General features: G+C 37.1%; 1 long non-coding RNA gene across 2 annotated transcripts; it reads left to right on the top strand.

Moving 5' to 3' along the window:
* Positions 1–4,010: 4,010 nt before the first annotated feature.
* Positions 4,011–9,101, top strand: LOC131930243 (uncharacterized). Of its 2 annotated transcripts, none has more exons than XR_009384102.1 (4): positions 4,011–4,105; positions 6,126–6,146; positions 6,506–6,619; positions 8,825–9,101. It is a non-coding gene; the product is annotated as an uncharacterized LOC131930243 (long non-coding RNA). The 2 variants fall into 2 exon arrangements; XR_009384103.1 differs by having other exon boundaries at positions 6,509–6,619.
* Positions 9,102–9,845: the final 744 nt, after the last annotated feature.

Here is a 9,845-nt window from a genome sequence, read left to right on the forward strand (position 1 = left end):
TAGTAAAGTGTTAAGTAAAACATACACACAGTAAAGTGTTAAGTAAAGCATACACACAGTAAAGTGTTAAGTAAAGCATACACACAGTAAAGTGTTAAGTAAAACATACACATAGTAAAGTGTTAAGTAAAACATACACACAGTAAAGTGTTAAGTAAAACATACACATAGTAAAGTGTTAAGTAAAACATACACACAGTAAAGTGTTAAGTAAAGCATACACACAGTAAAGTGTTAAGTAAAGCATACACACAGTAAAGTGTTAAGTAAAGCATACACACAGTAAAGTGTTAAGTAAAACATACACATAATAAAGTGTTTAGTAAAGCATACACACAGTAAAGTGTTAAGTAAAACATACACACAGTAAAGTGTTAAGTAAAACATACACACAGTAAAGTGTTAAGTAAAACATACACACTAAAGTGTTAAGTAAAGCATACACACAGTAAAGTGTTAAGTAAAACATACACATAGTAAAGTGTTAAGTAAAACATACACACAGTAAAGTGTTAAGTAAAGCATACACACAGTAAAGTGTTAAGTAAAGCATACACACAGTAAAGTGTTAAGTAAAGCATACACACAGTAAAGTATTAAGCTAAGCAAACACACAGTAAAGTGTTTAATGAAGATCACAGTAATGATTAAAGAATACAAACAGGGGAAGGAGTGGCCTAGCGGTAGAGATCTAGACTATGTTACGTCCTTTACATGTAGCGTCCTCTGTGTATGTTTGTGAATTGTGTCCTTGAACGACAGGTACCTCTTGTTGTATATTATTATAGTTATAGCCCGAGAGATTATCACGGAAGGATTGTCGGTTCACGGGTGACAGAGGGTGTGTAAGGGTGTGTGGCGGTCGGTGGGCGTGTGGTTTTGGAGGTGGACTTAGAGTGTGTTAAGTATATGTCCTAATTTAACCTTAAACTGTTTGTTATTGATTATATTATTGTAGTATTATATATATATATATATATATATATATATATATATATATGTATATATATGTATATATATATATATATATATATATATATATATATATATATATATATATATATATATATATATATAGTTCCATGACAAATGATCTCAAGACAAATGATCTCAGACAAAATATCTCAGACAAAATATCTCACGGACAAATGATCTCAGGACAAATGATCTCAGGACAAATGATCTCAAGGACAAATGATCTCACGGACAAAAGATACCAGGACAAAATATATCGGGACAAATGATATCATCATCCACCACAATCCCCTCTAAACTTCTTCACACTTAACATCCACTATAATCCCCACAAATCTTCCTCACACTTAACATCCACTATAATCCCGACTAATCTCCCTCACACTTAACACCAACCATAATCACTCTCACAATTAACATCCACCATACTCCCCTCTAATCTCCCTCACACTTAACATCCACCACATCCCCACTAATCTCCCTCACACGAAAATCCACCACAACCTTTTAAATTCCCCCCTCCACCCCCGTAAATCCTCACCATCATCCAACATATTACAAACTCTTCTCCCCCCCCCTCTCTCCGTCACATTTAGACACTATCTCCACAGCCTCTTAACCCCTTCCCCTCCTCCTCTTACCACTACTATCATCCCACACAACTGTAACCCCCTCGCTTTTGTTAATCGCTCAAATGTCACGTATTTGTTGTCACACCAACAAAATGATGAATGTTGGACATCAGGGGCTAGTTACAGGCCTAGCCTGGGTTAGGATAAGTTAGAGTATTTGAACGTTTTGACTTGCTACAAACACAGGATGAACACATTTTTTGAGTTGACTTTAAGGGCTCGCAACCACGTCAGAAAAATAATAAAAGTAAACTTCACTTGTTTATGTGAACTCGGCATACGAAGGAATAATGTGGTCAGCACTATGCCCAGCCACCATGACACAACCTAACGTGAGTTAGGTACCCACCAGACCCAGGGACGGTCTTCTGACCCGGATTCGAACTCGAGAATCACGGGTTAGCAGTCCAGCTCTCTACCGCAAGGCCACTCCGTGCAATATAAAGTTTTAAACTATGGAATAATTAACAAGGCAAAAATGACCATGGGACAAACAAACCAACGTCTTGTGTGACCACACCATACGATATGACCCAAATTTTTATCTACGCAGTTTTACAGGTCTTGTGAAATATATTTTAAATTATCTATACAAAATCAATAGGCTTTAGGTATAATATAATACAACGTTTATAATAAACATTGAAGCTCTGATGATCTTAATGTGTAAAGAATTGAACAAAACGTAATAGAACGCATTTAAGGTTGTAATTTAGTTTGCTAGAGGTCAACCACGCCCACTTCATAATGTCATGATGACCGTCAGATGACCTTAGAGTACCTTCACAATGGTCTCATACTATAGAAATCTACGCTTCACCTTGTCGAATTAGATTTGTAAGATTTCCTTTTTACCTATACAGTTTTACAATATTCACTTCAACAGTATGGCTGTGCCTTATACACATCTATGTCGCTACACAACATCCACATCAACATATTTTCTATACATTATTCGGAGCATCTATTCATCGATTCTATCTCTGTTATAGCTATTCAGTCATAAAGTGTCAACTATATTATATATTACATTGTCTTTCGGGGATTAAACAGTGCATCACCTTACAGCATAGAACTAACCAATTAAACAGCTACCCTAACTAGCTATTCTCACACAATCAAGCTATTTTCACGTAAAATTATCAACTATTCTCACACTAAACAGCTATTTCCACACAAGCTAGAAAGGTATTCTCACACAAATTAATCAGCTATTCTCACACCAGCCACGCAGCTAACCCCACACTAGGCAGCAATTCTCATGCTATCCAGCTGTCTTCAATTTAGCTAGACAGCTAATTCCACATCAGATGATGAGGTTTTACGGCTTTACTATAGACTGTACTAAACAAGCTTTTGAAATGCGAATCGTATTATCTTTTTTCGATTAGTTAGCGCTCGACCTATCAAATGACGGTTTTACCATTGGCTGTGGTTATCAATATCGATGTTGCCCCACACCCCCCCCCCCACCTCTACCATACGACACGGGCCTTTCCACGTTGTCGTCCCCCACCACCTAACTCAATACTTCTGTCTTCTACACCACCACCCACCTCTTACCCGCTGTCGTCCCCCACCACCTAACTCAATACTTCTGTCTTCTACACCACCCCCACCTCTTATCCGTTGTTGTCGTCCCCCACCACCTAACTCAATACTTCTGTCTTCTACACCACCCCCACCTCTTATCCGTTGTCGTCCCCCACCACCTAACTCAATACTTCTGTCTTCTACACCACCACCCACCTCTTACCCGCTGTCGTCCCCCACTGACTTCCCCGCTGCTATCCCACCCGTCCGCCACCTCTACCCAGTCCCGCACCACCTATCCGCCTACCTATATCCCGCTTCTAAACAAACCATTCAAGCTATGATTTAGATCAGGGGTCTCCAAACTACGGCCCGCGGGTCGGATGCGGCCCGCGAGGTCCTCTCTTCCGACCCGCGGAGATCTTTTGTCCACGGAAAATGTAAAGATGGAGAATTTCATGAAGTTACATGGGCTCAACCACAGACAATTCAGTGACACGTTGAGAGATACAGGCAAAGAATCGTAAGATTTACCATAATACAGAGTAGTAGGATGGCTAAGTTGTGATATAACTCTTAGCAGAGTATTTAAGTTAAGAAAGGAAATAGGTGACTTCCTGGAAAGTAAAGGCAAGTCACAGCCATTAATGTCTGATGAAGAGTGGGTATAGAAATTGGCCTCTGCTGCAGACATAACTAGTCACTAAATTTTCTGAACCTAAAACTAGAAGAGAGGGAAATCTAAATTCTGATCTCCACGTCCACCTAAAGGCCTCCGCCACCCCAAAGAGGTGCCTTCAAATAACTCTGACACCCGAACCGATATTTGATAGTCAATGCGGCCCTCAGGCTGAAAAGTTTGTAGACCACTGATTTAGATCTATAATATAAGCTGGTACAACAGACACATAACACGCTGCATACAGTCGTTGTTGAGACCGCATAAAGAAACCTACAGCCTTCAGGTAAATATTTATGTGTTGTCTGTTTGACCTGTTCATTTGTGGCTCCTGGGGAGCAAAGAGCTGCTACCACACCTCTCCAACAGACTGGGTTTAGAGCGGCTCTTAATTCGCGCCCACGTAAGCTCGGCAGACCTTACCTCATCATCTACCGTCCTTCTCCAGGATTTCCTTGACCGGGCTACTTTTCTCTTCCCCTGGGAATTCTAGTCTAACACTTTTCTAGTGATTCCCTCTCCACTTTTCATGGTATGCCCTATCCACCCCCATTTGCCGACTTTAATCTGTGTCTTTCGGCAGGTGTTTGGTTTTAGCCTCAGCTCTTAATTGGGAAATTTGTTTGACCATCATATCTGTCTGGAATTTAGGAATGTATACAATTTTCAATGAATAGTCTACATGTAAATATGGACGATTAAGATTTAATATAAGAATAAACATAAACGGAAACATAAACACAAACACAAACATGAACACAGGCATAAACGTGACCTAAACGAAAACATAACGGCAAAACATAAACGCAGGACCTTGTTTTCTAAAACTGAGTGATTTAAATGTAAACAATGCCTGCGCTTGGATCATAAATATCGGGACACGGGTTTACCTACATTACCGCAAGAAAACCTTGAGTGTACATTAATCACTCACCAAATTAATGAGGTAAAGCACACTTCAGTGACTGTCCGTGTGTCAGGGACGGAGACTGTCCGTGTGTCAGGGACGTAGAAGGCGCTCTTAGGAGCTTCCGATTACACTACCTCAGAGGCACCGCGTACGGCCACTGACTCCTTAAAACTAACACAGGCGCAATAGTACTTTCAGGATAACACAGAGCGCCACATAGCATCCTGAAACAATGATACAGATTGCATCATTCGCTAAAGTGACACAAATCAACAGGGTTTTTTATTTACCACGTCGAAAAACATTTTAACGCGTTAAACATCAGTGTGACTGATGGAATTTTTTAGCGTTACTAATGGTGTATTATTATCTCAATTTCTGATTCGATCGTCTAAAAATAGATGCTAATTGATTCGTTCCCAAAGTGATGAAATTGTTAGGATTTTTTTACGGACAAAAGGAAACAACCCAGTTAAAAATCTAACGTTGGTTAATGTATGTGATTATTTAAAAAAAAATTATTACAGGGCCCTCAGCAGCCCATGTGAGCCTTTGGGGGCCGAAACTGAAATTTTTGTTCGAGCCAAATAGCACCCTACCGTGGCGCCGGCGGACACGCCTGGTTTGACTTAGTGAGCGACTGTAACGCCCCATCTTATCCATTGTCTATCACACTGTTTAGAACAAACGTACTCGCCAGCGCTCACTGGAAAGACCAGGGCGCCAAATCGCATCCTGCCGGGAGCCGCCCTTGCAAAATTAAAAATGATTTTTTACATAAACCTCATCTGAAGTGTTCTAATCAACTCCCGTAGTTTGATGCCGATCGGATGAACGATGTCAAAACGCAATCGACTTTTATTTATACGTATATAGAGAAAAAACAAATGCATAAAAGACACACAGACATACATTTCTTTATATATATATATATATATATATATATATATATATATATATATATATATATATATATATATATATATATATATATATATATCGATAGATAGATAGAGGGAGAATAACAATATAAAATAAATAAACGTTATTACATAGCGGACACTTGAAACCACTATACATTACATATTATGCTATTGATTGGCATGCCAGTTACACTTTTTACGAATTTTGAGAGTTATGAAATGAGTTTCAAATATTTTAAAGACTCGTGTGTTGTAGGTCCTAAATAAGTTTGCGCCATAGTTCTTGTGGGGTTTTGTCTAATAATAAATATACTTTGATCGAGGGTGATTCAATTAAAAAAACAAAATGTGAAATCGTTTTACCTTTATATGGGCGCTACGGAGAAGCTTATTATCTTTTAGTTCCGCCTCTGCATGTAATCTTGTGCTACCCTTTAAAAAAACTTATCGCTTCTTTCATACATTTCTTGCAGACATCCACCAATGTATTCCAGGTAAGACTTAATATTTGTGTTATAATTATTTAAAATAAAGTTACTTTAATTGTTCCGGTAAGCGTCCTACAGCAAAAATATTATATATACATAGTTTAATAAACTTTTTTTTTGTTTCCTCCAATATGATGTCCTAGTATTTTTTTGAAAACATGAATTTATTTTAGCGATACAACGTGTCAGGTATTCTCAACAGCCTTAGCATTATGCCAATTTTGAGGACGTCGCAAAAAAATGGAAAATATTATTGATCAGTATGACCGAGACGATTACTATTATGTCTCAAGCAATGTGTGTGTTAATGATTATTTGTAATATGATTATAAGCATGTGTCCTTACATATGCTTTTTATATTTAGCAGCATGTTGCGATCTATACTATTGATACTTTGTCTCACGTACCCGGTCAGTTCGAAGGTCAGTTCGGATATCAGTTCGGAGGAGGACACATGGAAGTTTGGGGGATGTATCAGGTAAAGTATAAAGTATAAAGTACATATACATAAACACATATACTGGCCTTTGTAAAAAAAACATCTGTAAAGGACCTTGACTTGTGTGTTTAGTAGTCAACATATACCCGACACTTCCCGGGTTTAGGAGAAATATTCTTTTTTCGAATTAACCATAACCAAAACCAACCAAAAAAAAACACAGACACAAAAAACGCAAACATAACACAAACATAAATAAAAACAAACGAAACACAAACGCAACCACAAACGCAGACACAACACAAAGAAAACACAAAGGCAAGCAAAAGAGCAAACGATAACAAATCCAAACACAAATGCCAACACTAAACCAACCACAAACGCAAACCAAAACCCAAAAAAAAAAAAAAAAAAAAAAAAAAACACAAACGAAAAGAAAAGAAAATAGCAAACACAAACGCAAATACAAATATAAAACACAAACGAAAACCTAAACGAAAACAGTAACACAAAATAATGCAGATAAACGCAGACATACACACACACTTAAATGCAAACATAAGTGCAAAGTGCTGACAGTCTAACCTCGGGGCACAGCATGGCACCAAGCAGAGTCTCCGGCGGAACCGACTTATTCAACTTAGTAAACGACTATAGTACCTTAACATATTCATAGCTGACACGCGAAGGCCCCGGGTGCCAATTAACACCCTGTCGGGGCGCCAGAGGACGCCCGGATTCGTTTCAATTAGAGACTAGAGTAATTTTTTTTTATCAATAATCTATCGCACTTTTTAAAACGATAGTACGCACTATAGCGCTCACAGGATAGCCCAAGGCGCAAATTGAATTCTGCCGGGGAGCAGTCGGAAGCGTCTGATTCAATTTAGTTAACTATTATAATACCCCAAGCTTATCCGCAAACGGAAATACAGAAATAAACATAGAGAACATTTAGGAGCTGGTTCCTTAACTGTTATTGATTTTAAAAAGTAATTAGTAAACATGACATTTAGTGTGTAAAATAAATAAAAGGCAGTAATTAAAATATCTGAGTTTTAATTACCAGATTTAATTATATCAATCCACGCTAACTATGTGATTACTTTTGTCCCCCAAAAAAAAAAGAATTAAAAAGTATTCCCCTACCCCCCTACCCTCTCCCCCCCCCCGGTAATGTTTTTTGTAAAGGGAAGTAACTGTGTTTTCCTAATTTATCAAGGGACGTAATTGGTGCTAAAGGGCAAAAAGTAAACAATTTTCAGACACAAAAAAGGCTTTTTGTGAAGGGGATAAATTTTTCAATTTTGTTTGATGCACATGCCGTCAATTGACACTATACTTTTGGAAAATGAAAATTGTTTTATAACACCTTTAATATTAATTTTTTATATCATTAATTTAGATGGTGAGCACTATAGATATATCACACTATGGCGATCAAGTCCTAAACTTTCTAGAATATTTTTATATGACACTACGGGGGATAACTCTGGATATAGACAATATTTTTCATCCATTTTTATATACTTAAACTTTTTAAAATAGAACAGAATCTCGTGAAAAAAAAAGAATTGCAAACCAAGAGAACGCAAAGCAAAATGTGTATAATAGTGCGAAATATTATTAGTACTTTATAAATTTACATGAGTTTTTAGAGAAATAAGAAATAGCAAAAATTCCTACTTCCGGTTAACGGAAATTACTCAAAGTTTTACAGAAGGCGGAGATTTAGAGCTTTTACTTACATGTGAAATTACATGTTTCTATCTGAAAAAGTACTCACGTTACAGGCTTTTTAAATTGAAAGTAGAAAAAGTTTCACTTCCGGTTATCGGACTTCACTAAAATGTTGAAACCAATCTACGATTTTGATATAATACTTATATATGGAATTTCATTAACCTAGCTGTAACGGTATTCAAGTTATCGTGTTTAAACACACACACACAGAGACATACGGACAAGATTGCAAAACTGTATTTTTCCGACTAAGAGAGGTGTAAAACGTCGAGATTAGCAAAAATATGTATTTTTTTTGCACGATTACAAAACGTTCTTTATATTTCGTATATATGAGAAAGTAATAATATAGGCGCTTAATTAAGTACTGCCGGTAGATAAAGGGTTAACAGAATTTAAAAAAAATGAATAAATATAGACAAATAGATATTTACACATAAGGAATGTTTATAATTTTATTATATTCCGCTGTCATGTATGTATAATTTTGTAAATTTACAGTTCAGATTCGGATTGTGCCATCCAAAATTGTCATAGTTGTCCAGAGGATACATATGCTGTTGGGTGTTTGGAAAGTACAACTTGTACCGGGGGAACCCTCGAGTGCAGTTGTTATATGTTACACGGTATAGAAATTTAAACCAAACCAGAGTGAGGAGTCTACGGCATCAAACCAGAAATCTAATTAAAAAAATAATTTCCAAAATTAAATATTTCATCGCGTGATGCAGCGATCACTTGTAAATTAAAACATAAATAAACTGGGTTAAATATTAAAATTCATTTTATTTTGATTTGACTTGTGACAATGTAACGTCTTCATTAGATAGGTACTTATCTACTAGAAACGTCTATTATTTTAATTACGTACAATGGTAATGAGTGTATTTGATTGTTATATCTTACTTCAAAAGAAAAAAAATCATTCGGACCAATTAACTGCTAATGTTTTTGTCATAAGTTGTAACTGCTATTAAAAGGCAAGTGATTAAACCTAATTAAAACAAATATCATTATCTTGGTCTGCACAAGAAGAAACATTGAACCTTCAATCGTCCAAACCAGATACACTAAATATACTATGGAGAGATGGTTCTAATTTGTAGCATATCGTTAATATCACAAAAGTAAAGTAAAAGTAAAGTGGTCCATGAGGCAGGGGAAGAATAATTAAATGTTTCTATGCCCTGGGTATATCGTGGTCGGTAATATGCCCAGTCGCCTTTACTTTCCCCAACATTATCGTGGTCAGTGATATGCCCAGTCGCCTTTACTTTCCCCAACATTATCGTGGTCACTGATATGCCCAGTCGCCTTTACTTTCCCCAACATTATCGTGGTCAGCGATAAGCCCAGTCGCCTTTACTTTCCCCAACATTATCGTGGTCAGTGATATGCCCAGTCGCCTTTACTTTCCCCAACATTATCGTGGTCAGCGATAAGCCCAGTCGCCTTTACTTTCCCCAACATTATCGTGGTCAGTACTATGCCCAGTCGCCTTTACTTTCCCCAACATTATCGT

Source organism: Physella acuta, unplaced genomic scaffold (genome assembly GCF_028476545.2).
Source record: "Physella acuta isolate Inbredline_101_S28 unplaced genomic scaffold, ASM2847654v3 ptg001744l, whole genome shotgun sequence".
NCBI classification, from domain to species: Eukaryota; Metazoa; Mollusca; class Gastropoda; family Physidae; genus Physella; species Physella acuta.